Raw genomic sequence first — 13,368 nt, forward strand, 5'->3', positions numbered from 1 at the left:
GCCCCCATCGCTTTCCCCCTCCCTTGGATATAGTAATGGTTTTGAAAGACAAAATAGTTCTTGTGGAGTACAAAGTCCAACAGATCCAGTAGGAACTCGTGAAAGGGTGTGATGCCTTCTATCTCCAAGAAGTAACGGACTGCTGAGATACCAAGGTCATGCTTAATGCAATTGTAAAGAGACTCTACATCGAAAGAGACTAGAAGATGGTCTTCATCCAGATAGATGTTATTAGATTTACCTGGTATACTCACATCATATCATTAAATCACTCTGGGCCAGATTCTCTAAACTTCAAAAGTGATAAAATGGACGGTGATAAACAGCCAGCCAATCAGCATCTACCTGCCATGTCACAGACTGTGTTTGAAAAATGTCAGGCAGGAGCTGATTGGCTGCCTGTTTATCACTCTCCATTTTATCAATTTTGAAGCTTTGAGAATCTGGCCCCATATCTCCACAGATCACGGATGTCATATAAAAGGTAAAGTATAGAAAAGGAGTAAGTATAAGTGTATACACATCCTATCAGAGGAAAAATAAAAGTGAATACAGAAAAGACTATTAAACAAGTGTAGAATATATGTGTATATAAATTATAAAAAATTATAAAAAAAAAACATTTAATTTCAAATCTCACATTTAACCCTTTAGGTTCAGTGGTTTAAAGGTCATATATAGTTCTCAGTGCAGGAGAGTCTTTTCTCTTTATCATTGACCTTCCAATTATCAGCTTTGGTCTTAATAGCACAGAAATATACCAAGTGATTAATATTCATATTGCGTAATTTTTTAAAATGTAACAAAACTTTGTGTGGCTCAAATCCTTTCTTTATATTCCGGCAATGCTCTGCTAGTCGTACTTTCAAGGATCTAGTCGTCTTTCCGACATACTGTTTCCCGCAAGAACACTCTAGAATATATATACAAAACTTCATATGGCATGTGATGAAATCCTCTATGGCATACGATTTACAAAGTTGGGGGCAGTGTTAACATATTCCTTTAATGCAGTATTATGTTCTAGCACTCCCCAATGTTTTTAATAATCCCCTGTATCTGTTTTGAATTATTATTATTATATTTGGTATATATTTGGCCTTTGCTACCTTTTCCTGATTAATAATTGGGGTTTCCTCATCGATATGTAATTTTTGTATCAATTCAAGCCCCATTTCTTTGGCCTTTTTCACCATACTGTATCAGCATCACAGCCCTTACTGTGTTTTTCTAGCATAGGCGTCAATTTCCGTACAATTACGACTAATTCTCGGGAACTGGCTGTCAGGTATGCTTCACAGCTAATTATGGTTACTGTTAAAATCTGTGGGCTTACCAAAATTTCTAGTCTTAATGCAGCTATCCTGTACGTAGACCAATAAATCCCCCAAAATCACCTCCATATTACTTTTTTGGAGTCTAACATTTACGGAATTGTTGCTTAATTGTTCACAGAAATTTCATCCCCCCTCCAGGTAAATATAATGTCGTCTATATAATGTCGCCAAGACATCGGGCTGGTACCCAGATCAGCACAAACCCACACGGTGAGGTCCTTCCACCACGCTATAAAGAAGTTGGCATAACTGGGTGCCAGCCTGGTGCCCATAGCCGTACCAGTTAATTGGAGATAAAAAAACATGGTCAAACCAGAAATAGTTGTTACTCAATACTAACGATATGCCCTCCAATATAAAGTTATTTTCAACCTTGTCAATTCCTTATTAAAAAAATATGATACATTTCTTGTAATCCTGCCGTATGTTCAATAAATCTATACAACGCTGTCACAACCGAAGTAACAGAAAATTGCTGTGTTTATATGTGATTTATCTGACGCAAATTGGATGTAAAAAATGGCACCTCAAGTTTCAAATTGTACGTAGGCCTCATGGGAAGCTGCCGGGAAAGTTCAAGGGAAATCACATGCAATTTTACAGGTCAGATAAATCTCATAGTGTATGGGGGCCTTTAGGTAGTATCCCAGACTCTGACATGAATGCTGTCACAGTATTTTCAGTGTTCACCTGCCTTGTAAATTCCTACTGGTTCTACTGTGCATGCCTCTGCTTCATGCTTCTAACCAGCTCTGTGTTAAGGCCCCCATACACTATGCGATTTGGGCACGATTTCACCCGATTCGGATGAATCGGGCCGTGAAATCGGCCCAAATCGCACTTGCAGACACCCCGTCCGATCCGATGCGCGGTCCTGTGCGCATCGGATCGGGAGGTCAGATTTGATAAATCTTATGTGCAGCCCAGCCCCGAAGCCGTGCGGGGGATAACAGCGGGCGGGGGATGCCGGCTATAGAGAGCCGAGCAGGGGGAGGCTGCATGGGGAGCCGGGCAGGAGGAGGGTGACAGCGGCAGCAGCGCGCCGGGCAGGGATGGATGACGCTGGCTGCCGGGCAGCGGCGGGAGCCAGGAGGAACACACTAACTTGAAAAAAAAAAAAGCCCATACAGATGACTAGCAAGCCATTGATTGTCTGAGACCTCTCATTCTGTATGGCCTTTTTCTTTTTTTCAAGTTATCTGTGTTCCTCCCGGCTCCCGCCGCTGCCCGGCAGCCAGTGTCATCCTCCCTGCCCGGCGCGCTGCTCCCGCTGTCACCCTCCTCCTGCCCGGCTCCCTATGCAGCCTCCCCCTGCTCGGCTCTCTATTAGCCGGCATCCCCTGCCCGCTGATGACTACCCGCACGGCTCCCTCCTCCTGCAGCTCCCCGGGGTCCGCATATGATAAATCCATGCGATTTATCATATGCAAACCTTGGCACATCAAGTGCCTAATCGTGTGTCCCCCTCCCGGGGAGCTGCAGGGTGAAATCAGGTCCGACTTGTCCTTAGGACAAGTCGGACTAATGTATGGGGGCCTTTAGTTTGAACACTGCAGGCTGATTGCAGCACCTTGGTGAGACCTTGCACAGTCTCCTTGATTAGCAAACAGGTGAGGTAATAGCCCAGTGTCTGACAGATGAGCTCATTAGCTCCTTATAAAATACATAAACAAGGTATTCCCTGCCAGAGTATAGGCTCACAACCTGCTCCAGGTGTGTGACCTTGGCTTGTTCTGTGACCATTCTCCTGCCTGCTCCCTGAGTATTGCTTCCTGTGAACTCCCAGCGTATGACCTGGCTAGTCTGACCATCAGCATTCCAGAGCTAACCCTGCCTTACTCCCAGTGTTTACCTGTACCATGTGGGAAAACTGACCAGGGGACCGGGACCGCGACCGTTGTACCGTGTGCAGCAAAGCCCAAATCCCGCTTGGAGGGCTCACTGGCGAAAACCACCGTTACGGTTAGACTCCGCACCCCTGAGTCAGGTCAAGCCAATTCCCGGTCTGGTATTCACCATCCCGAGGCTAAGACCGTGAAAAAAGCTTTTTGCTAATTTTGCTGCCAGGCAAATGGAGGCCCCAGCAAAACATTGATTACAGAGGACACGTGCAAAGAGAGGATGTATAATCCATGCAATTCAATTGTGGTCAGTTCTGTAATCACGCAGATCACTGGCACATATCATCATGCAAATCACTGGCACATAGCATCATGCAGATCACCAGCACATAGTATCACGCAGATCACCAGCACATAACATCACGCAGATCGCCTGCAAAAATCATCACGCAGATCACCGGCACATAGCATCACGCAGATCACTGGCGCATAGCATTACAGATCACCGGCGCATATCATCACGCAGATCACTGGCACATAGCATAACGCAGATCACCGGCATATAGCATCACACAGATCGCGGGCGTATAGCATCAGGCAGATCACCAGCGCATAGCATCAGGCAGATCACCAGCACATAGCATCACGCAGATCACCAGCGCATAGCATCACGCAGATCACCAGCGCATAGCATCACGCAGATCACCAGCACATAGCATCACGCAGATCACCAGCACATATCATCACGCAGATCACCAGCACATATCATCACGCAGATCACCGGCACATATCATCACGCAGATCACCGGCACATATCATCACACAGATCACCAGAACATATCATCATGCAAATGCCTGGCACATAGCATCACGCAGATCACCGGCACATAGCATCACGCAGATCACCAGCACATAGCATCACGCAGATCGCCGGCAAAAATCATCACGCAGATCACCGGCAGATAGCATCACGCAGATCACCGGCACATAGCATCACAGATCACGGCGCATATCATCACGCAGATCACTGGCACATAGCATAGCATCACACAGATCACCGGCGTATAGCATCACACAGATCGCTGGCGTATAGCATCAGGCAGATCACCAGCGCATAGCATCAGGAAGATTACCAGCACATAGCATCACGCAGATCACCAGCGCATAGCATCACGCAGATCACCAGCGCATAGCATAACGCAGATCGCCAGCACATATCATCACGCAGATCACCGGCACATATCATCACACAGATCACCAGAACATATCATCATGCAAATCACTGGCACATAGCATCACGCAGATCACCGGCACATAGCATCACGCAGATCACCAGCACATAGCATCACGCAGATCGCCGTCAAAAATCATCACGCAGATCACCGGCACATAGCATCACGCACATCACCGGCACATAGCATCAAAGATCACCGGCGCATATCATCACGCAGATCACTGGCACATAGCATCACACAGATCAACGGCGTATAGCATCACACAGATCGCTGGCGTATAGCATCAGGCAGATCACCAGTGCATAGCATCACGCAGATCACCAGCGCATAGCATCACGCAGATCACCGTGATGATACAGTATGTGCTGGTGATCCGAGTGACGATATGTTCTGGTGATCTGTGTGATGATATGTTCTGGTGATCTGCGTGATGCTATGCGCCGATGATCTGTGTGATATGTGCCGGTGATCTGCTTGATGATGTGTGCTGGTGGTCTGCGTGATGCTATGCGCTATAGCATCACGCAGATCACCAGCACATATCATCACGCAGATCACCGGCACATATCATCACACAGATCACCTGCGCAAATCATCACGCAGATCACTGGCACATTGCATCACGCAGATCACCGGCGTATAGCATCACGCAGATCCCCGGTGCATATCATCACGCAGATCGCCAGCACATAGCATCACGCAGATCGCCAGCGCATAGCATCACGCAGATCGCCAGCGCATAGCATCACGCAGATCGCCAGCCCATAGCATCCCGCAGATCGCCAGCACCTAGCATCACGCAGATCACCAGCGCATAGCATCAGGCAGATCACCAGCGCATAGCATCACGCAGATCACCAGCGCATAGCATCAGGCAGATCACCAGCGCATAGCATCACGCAGATCACCAGCGCATATCATCATGCAGATCACTGGCGTATAGCATTACGCAGATCACCGGCACATATCATCATGCAGATCACCGGCACATATCATCACGCAGATCACCGGCACATATCATCACACAGATCACCAGAACATATCATCATGCAAATCACTGGCACATAGCATCACGCAGATCACCGGCACATAGCATCACACAGATCACCGGCACATAGCATCACGCAGATCACCGGCACATAGCATCACACAGATCACCGGCACATAGCATCACACAGATCACCAGCACATAGCATCAGGCAGATCGGCGGCAAAAATCATCACGCAGATCACCGGCACATAGCATCACAGATCACCGTCGCATATCATCACGCAGATAACTGGCACATAGCATCACGCAGATCACCGGCGTATAGCATCACACAGATCGCTGGCGTATAGCATCAGGCAGATCACCAGCGCATAGCATCAGGCAGATCGCCAGCGCATAGCATCACGCAGATTGCCAGTGCATAGCATCACGCAGATCACCAGCGCATAGCATCAGGCAGATCACAGCGCATAGCATCAGGCAGATCACCAGCGCATAGCATCACGCAGATCACCAGCGCATATCATCATGCAGATCACTGGCGTATAGCATCAGGCAGATCACCAGCGCATAGCATCAGGCAGATCACCAGCGCATAGCATCACGCAGATCACCAGCGCATATCATCATGCAGATCACTGGCGTATAGCATTACGCAGATCACCGGCACATATCATCATGCGGATCACTGGCACATAGCATCACACAGATCACGGCGTATAGCATCACACAGATCACTGGCACATATCATCACGCAGATCACTGGCACATAGCATCATGCAGATCACCGGCGTATAGCACCACACAGATCGCTGGCGCATAGCATCACGCAGATCGCCGGCGCATATCATCATGTAGATTGCCAGCACATAGCATCACGCAGATCACCAGCGCATTGCATCACGCAGATCACGAGCGCATAGCATTGCGCAGATCACCAGCGCATAGCATCGCGCAGATCACCAGCGCACCAGCGCATAGCATCGCGCAGATCACCAGCGCATAGCATCACGCAGATCACCAGCGCATAGCATCACGCAGATCACCAGCGCATAGCATTACGCAGTTCATCAGCGTATCAAACAGATCACCAGCATATAGTATCACACAGATAACCAGCACATACAGTACTGTCACACAGATCACAGCACATCACACAGATCACCAGCACATCACACAGATCACCAGCATATCACACAGATCACCAGCATATCACACAGATCACCAGCAGATAGTATCACACAGATAACCAGCAGATAGTATCACACAGATAACCAGCACATACAGTACTGTCACACAGATCACAGCACATCACACAGATCACCAGCACATCACACAGATCACCAGCATATCACACAGATCACCAGCATATCACACAGATCACCAGCAGATAGTATCACACAGATAACCAGCAGATAGTATCACACAGATAACCAGCACATACAGTACTGTCACACAGATCACAGCACATCACACAGATCACCAGCACATCACACAGATCACCAGCATATCACACAGATCACCAGCACATAGTATCACACAGATAACCAGCACATAGTATCACACAGATCACCAGCACATACAGTACTGTCACACAGATCACCAGCACATCACACAGGTAGCCAGCACATCACACAGGTCACCAGCATATCACACAGATCACCAGCACATAGTATCACACAGATAACCAGCAGATAGTATCACACAGATAACCAGCACATAGTATCACACAGATAACCAGCACATAGTATCACACAGATAACCAGCACATACAGTACTATCACACAGATCACCAGCATATCACAGAAATCACCAGCAATCATATGAGGGACAAATCTGGAGATCAGAAACATTCATATCAAGTTGGTTTTATTCTGCTGTCACAGAAATACCTGGAAGGGATGAACTGATTACTGAATTACAATACATGATGTGACACATTGAGTACTACAACTTCTTATAGGGCACAACAGGACAGACACCAATTACAGGATTCAGCTCATTGCACTTACAACTGTAAACTTTATCTTTTTATATTTTTTAAATATAATTTACTTTATACATAATTTTCCCATCATGTCCACCTTCCCCCCCAACTAACCCTCCGCCCACTCATCCCTCCCCCCCAAAAAAAGGCATGCCAGGCGAACCCATCTCTTCTCATCCAGGGGTCTCCGCCAGCCCCCATATAAAGTCCTCTCTGTCTATAGGAATATAGCTGTATATATACACATAGAAGCTTCTGCTTGGCAGGTGACACCAGCAAGTGGCCATCGCTCGTCATGCTGGATCAGACATTTCATTTTTTTCTTCTGTTTTTTTTATTTGTATGTTTTTTTTGTTTTGTTTTTTTTGCATCACTTATAACACAGGGACGATTTACTCGCTGTACAACTATTTACAATGGTGGCTGAAGAAGGAGCCATTGACAACATTACCGAGACTGCAAAGTGTCCCCACAGTGGTGCAGACCGTCCCATCTTTAGCAGTGACCTGACAATTACAACCTCCGTCTTCTGTGGAATACCCCCTCCGACAGCCGCCAAGATACAGGACGGAGACAGTCATCAATATTGGGATAGTTCCAAACCAATCACTTCCTATCTATAAACTTATTGATGGGTTCTCTTGCACAGCACGTGTCCGTCACCCTGTGGTCACGGCGTCCTGTAACTCTCCCTGTGATCTGAGTGCGAGAGGTCCGGGGATGACATATACAAGGACACAAAGAAAGAAAATGTAACACGTATCAGTCCCCACTCGTCCACACACAGAACTGAAACATTCGATTTTACTTGTTACTGTGTTCTCAGGGAAGGATATTGTTCTATGACACTGTGGGAGCGTTGTAGTGGGATAATTCTGCACAGGCCACGTCTGCACTGTGGCTTCTGGTGACAATTTCACCGCAATTAGAAAGGTTAAAAAAAAATACTATTATTGAAATTTCCATGGGGAATTCCATACAATAAATTTGATATGATACTGTACATCAATTAGATTTGCAGAGTTAATCTCTGTCTGTCCCAGACTTTGCTGACCAAGACAGACATTCAGGAAATCCCTGTCTGAGCACACAGCAGCTATGCCGTTTTCCAAAGTCTGCAATTACAGTTCAGGTTTTAAGGGCATCCCTGCTCGAGTCCAGATGGTTAAATCAAACCAATAGAGGTACTAATTAAGTCACCTGTGCTCATTTAAGGATATCATTAAAACCTGGACTGTAATAGAGGAGTTTGGGAAATTCTGGCGAAGATCAAAAATCAGTCATTTATTATTAAACCAGCGGTTCTCCAAACACCGCAATACCTTACGTTGCAGAACTCAACAGATGATTTACACGGGCAGAGTTCATGTGTTGGTCCTCACAGCTGCGCGCACAGACACCGCACTCACCCGGCTTTGCCATTCTACATACGTGCACATATTGGCTGACAAGGTTACGCGGAAATCAGGGAACTACAGGGGAGGTAAACAGGGACATAGCAAGTACCTGCAATCCTCAGAAATGATAACAGAGCGTGCAAAGTACAAGAATAGATAGCCATGCAACAGGACGAGACACAAGTCTGACAGGCCGCAAGCCTTTGGCAAAATCATTGGAGAAGTCAAACATGCCACTAACGTCATACATACAGGGCTTACCTATAAACATACGGATGCAGATTCTCAATAGCACATATTCAAATAAATCCATATACATAACATTGAAATGTTGATAAATATGAACACAGAATCCCCTCCCCCCACCCCAAATTTGTTGCATAGACAATTAGACATGATAATCGGTTACTACAACTCAAGATGGATGGAAGCGCCAAATGGGCGGAGCGTCGAGACCGTCAGCTCGGAGCATGCTCAACAATAAGCGGACACAGGAGCGGCTTTACAACACTTGAGCGGTTCAAGATACGGACGCTCGGTTCCGTAAGATAACATGCGGCAGAAGTAAGGAGGCTCTTTGAAGACCATCTCTCTGAACATGGTCGCTGGTGATGGCTTAGAACGTGAAGTGCACAGTCTTTAGAAAAAGAGAGATCATTTTATTTTGTGCTCTTTCTTCTCTCTATTGCTTCTAGAGATTCCCGATGTGCTAATCCCATCACACAAGAGACACATAGAAAGTAGAATAAGGGACCAATAAATACACCGGACAGCAAAAATAAATATGAGGTATATGAGCAAATTAAAGTGAGATGGTTAAGGCCGTTCTGAAATGAATAAAAAAGAAAAAAGACTCCAGGAAAGGAAAGCGACAGACATGGGAATCGCCATATACGCATGGCTGATTTGATGGCTTACTACTGGTTTGCCGACAGACATGCCTGGCCTGCGTTATTGTTATATAGTCGGCCAGTCATCGCAGTCGTATCTCAGAGTCCTATGGCCGCATGTTTTGCTAGGATGAACAGTGGTAGGTCCTCACGTCTCTTCGTGCAGGCGCCTGGCGCCTTCGATTTGGTTTTTGTTGGCCCCCTGGATTAAGCGGAAGCATGGGATATTACCATTGGTCAGAAATGGAATGCTATCAGAAATGTGGAGCGTGTCACTCCAAGCCCTATATTCAAAGTTCATTGTGGTGGAGATCCCGGAAAGACATATGAAGGAATCCAGGCAAATTCCTAGAACTCTGCGTATACGATCAACATGAGAATAGGAAATGACAGTGACCCCAGAGGCGGGAAGTGTCCTCTCACCCGTAGCCGGGGTGTTTGTTCCTTGTGGCTTCTCATTATCGTGTTCTCGCCCAATACTTGATGGTATTATTTCACCAAGATTATTTGTTCTGTGGCTGTGAATCACCAGTGAGGGCTCCATATTCCCTACAGTGGACTGAAGAGAAAGGACACATTATGATCTTATGTTGTGCAGGTCATGACAAATACAAAGCCACCACAACTGCTCGTTGCACCCACCATACAGGAAGTCGCACCCCAGTCCACGTCCCAGGCGGATCTTTATGCACTATCCTAAGCTGGGTGGTTGTGGACCGATACCCGAAAACTGGATGTAAGCCTTGTATGCCCGCTGCGTCCTGACCTTCAGGAGAATCACCATAAATACTCTGACTCACCTGGAATTTCCCAACTTAAAAACAGAGATCTCTTTGAATATGGGTCTGTCATAGTACAAAGTTATACATATGTGCAACTCCTGCCCCCTGTGCTTCATTCTAGGTCATGATTTATAGTAATGATTCTCACCTACAGCAGGGGTGTAATAGGTACATCAGAGATGTGGCTGGTACAGCAGGGGTGCAATGGGTACAGCAGAGATGTGGCTGGTACAGCAGGGGTGTAATGGGTACAGCAGAGATGTGGCTGGTACAGCAGGGGTGTAATGGGTACAGCAGAGATGTGGCTGGTACAGCAGGGGTGTAATGGGTACAGCAGAGATGTGGCTGGTATAGGAGGGGAGTGTGGGGTACAGTAGAGGTTGAAAGAAATACCATCTTTCACCTCGGTCTATGGTAAGAGTTGGAGGAAGTACCATCTATCCCTTCTGTCTATGGTAAGAGTTGGAGGAACTACCATATATCCCTTCTGTCTATGGTAAGAGTTGGAGGAACTACCACCTATCTATTGTAAAAGTTGAAGGAACTACCATCTATCCCATCTGTCTATGGTAAAAGTTGGAGGAACTACCATCTATCCCATCTGTATATGGTAAAAGTTGGAGGAACTACCATCTATCCCATCTGTCTATGGTAACAGTTGGAGGAACTACCATTTATGCCTTCTGTCTAAGGTAAGAGTCGGAAGAACTACCATCTGTCCCATCTGTCTATGGTAAGAGTTGGAGGAACTAACATCCATCCCATCTGTCTATGGTAAGAGTTGAAGGAACTACCATCTATCACCTCTGTCTATGGTAAGAGTTGAAGGAACTACCATCTATCACCTCTGTCTATGGTAAGAGTTGGAGGAACTACCATCTATCACCTCTGTCTATGGTAACAGTTGGAAGAACTACCAGCTATACCTTCTGTCTATGGTAAGAGTCGGAAGAACTAACATCTATCTATGGTAAGAGTTGGAAGAACTACCATCTATCCCAGTCTATCTATCAAGTTCAACCTACAGTATTTGACTTGTAGGATTCTCTTAGTGGCCAAAAATGTATCCATTAACAGTAGTTGCTGTAAAAACCCCACCGGCAATGAGTTTCAGAATTTTACTGCTCTAATGGTGAAGAATCCTCTTCTTATTCAGTACGGAATTTCTTTTCCTTGAGCCTCAGTACATGCCGCGTGTCCTAAGTATAGGCCTGTTACTAAACAAATCATCTCCCAGTTCCATATGATTCCCAATCTTGTATCTGACCATACTAAACATACCACCTCTCAACCTCTCCAGTCAAAACATATTGAGCCTGGCTAACCTATCTTTGTATTCTAGTGATTCAATACCTTTTACTAGCTTAGTCGCCCTTCTCTGTACCTGTTCCAATTCATTTATGTCCTTTTTAAGGTGCGGTGCCCAGAACTGAACAGAGTATTCTAAGTGTGGTCTCACCAATGCCTTTTAAAGAGGCACCATGACATTGGTATCCCTTGAATCCATTCCCTTTAAATGCATGCCAGTGTCCTGTTTGCTTTTGCTGCTGCACTTAGCAGTGTGCACTATTAACCAATTCTTCATCTATGATGACCCACAAGTCCTTCTCTACAGCAGAATTCCCTATAGTAACTCAATTTAGCCTACAAGTAGCTTGTTAATTTTTGTTCCCATAATTAATTACTTTAACATTTACATTAAAGTGCCTTTTCAACCTTTCCGCCCATCTTTCCAGTTTAATTAAGTCACTTTACAGTGTATCCACATCCTCTTTCCTTACTCAATTTCATGTGGTCCACAAATATTGTAATTTTACCCACTATGTCACTTCCTATATCATTAATGAATATATTAAACAAGGCGGGTCCCAATATTGAACCTTGTTGGACTTCACTTTGCACATTACCCGAGCTGGAATGTATGCCATTTACCACCACTCTCTGTCCACTATTGTGCAACCAGTTTTTAATCCAATTACAAAGTTTATCTCCAAACCCTCAATTACCTAGTTTTATTAATAACCTTTTATGAGGCACCGTGGCAAAAGCGTTAGGGAAATCAAGCAGTATTACATCAACAGATTTCCCTAAATCCAGCCCCCTACTGACTTCTTCATAGAAGCTAATTCAATTAGACTGACATGATCTAGTTTTGACGAACCCATGCTGAGCCTTACTTATTACCTTCTCCTGTTCTAAGAAATTTTGGATACTATCTCTTATTATTCCTTCGGTACTTGTTTCCTAGCACGGCCACCCCGATTTACATCGGGGTGGTCGTGTCGGAAAAATCGGGTCGATCGCATCGCATGCGATTTGGTCGCATGCGATGCGATCGACGTGACCGACCGATTTTCGACCCGATTTTTTTTTTTAATGAAATGTAAATCGGGTCCCTGGGACCCGATTTTACATTGGATTCAATGTAAAATATTCCCAACCCCCCCAAATTTAACGGCGTACACCCCACCCCACGATAGACGCCAACCCGAAGCGTGGCGAGCGCAGCGAGCCCGCGAGGGGCGGTGGTGCGCGTCCTCCAACCTTTTCATTCCCCTACTATCCACGTCGGCGTGGAGTTGAGAATAGAATAGTGTGGCGAGCGCAGCGAGCCACCGAGCCCGAAGCGTGGCGAGCGTCCGCTTCGGACTCGGTGGCTCGCCACACTATTCTATTCTCAACTCCACGCCGACGTGGATAGTAGGGGAATGAAAAGGTCGGAGGACGCGCACTGCCGCCCCTCGCGGGCTCGCTGCGCTCTCCACGCTTCGGGTTGGCGTCTATCGTGGGGTGACGACGGGGACATCTATAATGTGAAATGGGTCATATTGGCCCATTTCACATTTTTCACATTTTTTCACTATTTCAATGTTAAAAAATATTTTAACATTGAAGCCTATGGAAAAAT

At 46.1% G+C, this 13,368-nt stretch overlaps 1 protein-coding gene across 1 annotated transcript in view; it reads right to left on the reverse strand.

The window, feature by feature from the left end:
- Positions 1-7,256: 7,256 nt before the first annotated feature.
- Positions 7,257-13,368, reverse strand: part of BSN (bassoon presynaptic cytomatrix protein) — a 162,346-nt gene continuing 156,234 nt past the window's right edge. Inside the window, exon 12 of the mRNA XM_083155867.1 lies at positions 7,257-10,237. The gene's annotated coding sequence lies outside the window, so the exon portion shown is untranslated. The remainder of the gene's footprint in view (positions 10,238-13,368) is intronic.

Source organism: Crinia signifera, chromosome 8 (assembly GCF_055691185.1).
Source record: "Crinia signifera chromosome 8, ASM5569118v1, whole genome shotgun sequence".
Classification (NCBI taxonomy): Eukaryota; Metazoa; Chordata; class Amphibia; order Anura; family Myobatrachidae; genus Crinia; species Crinia signifera.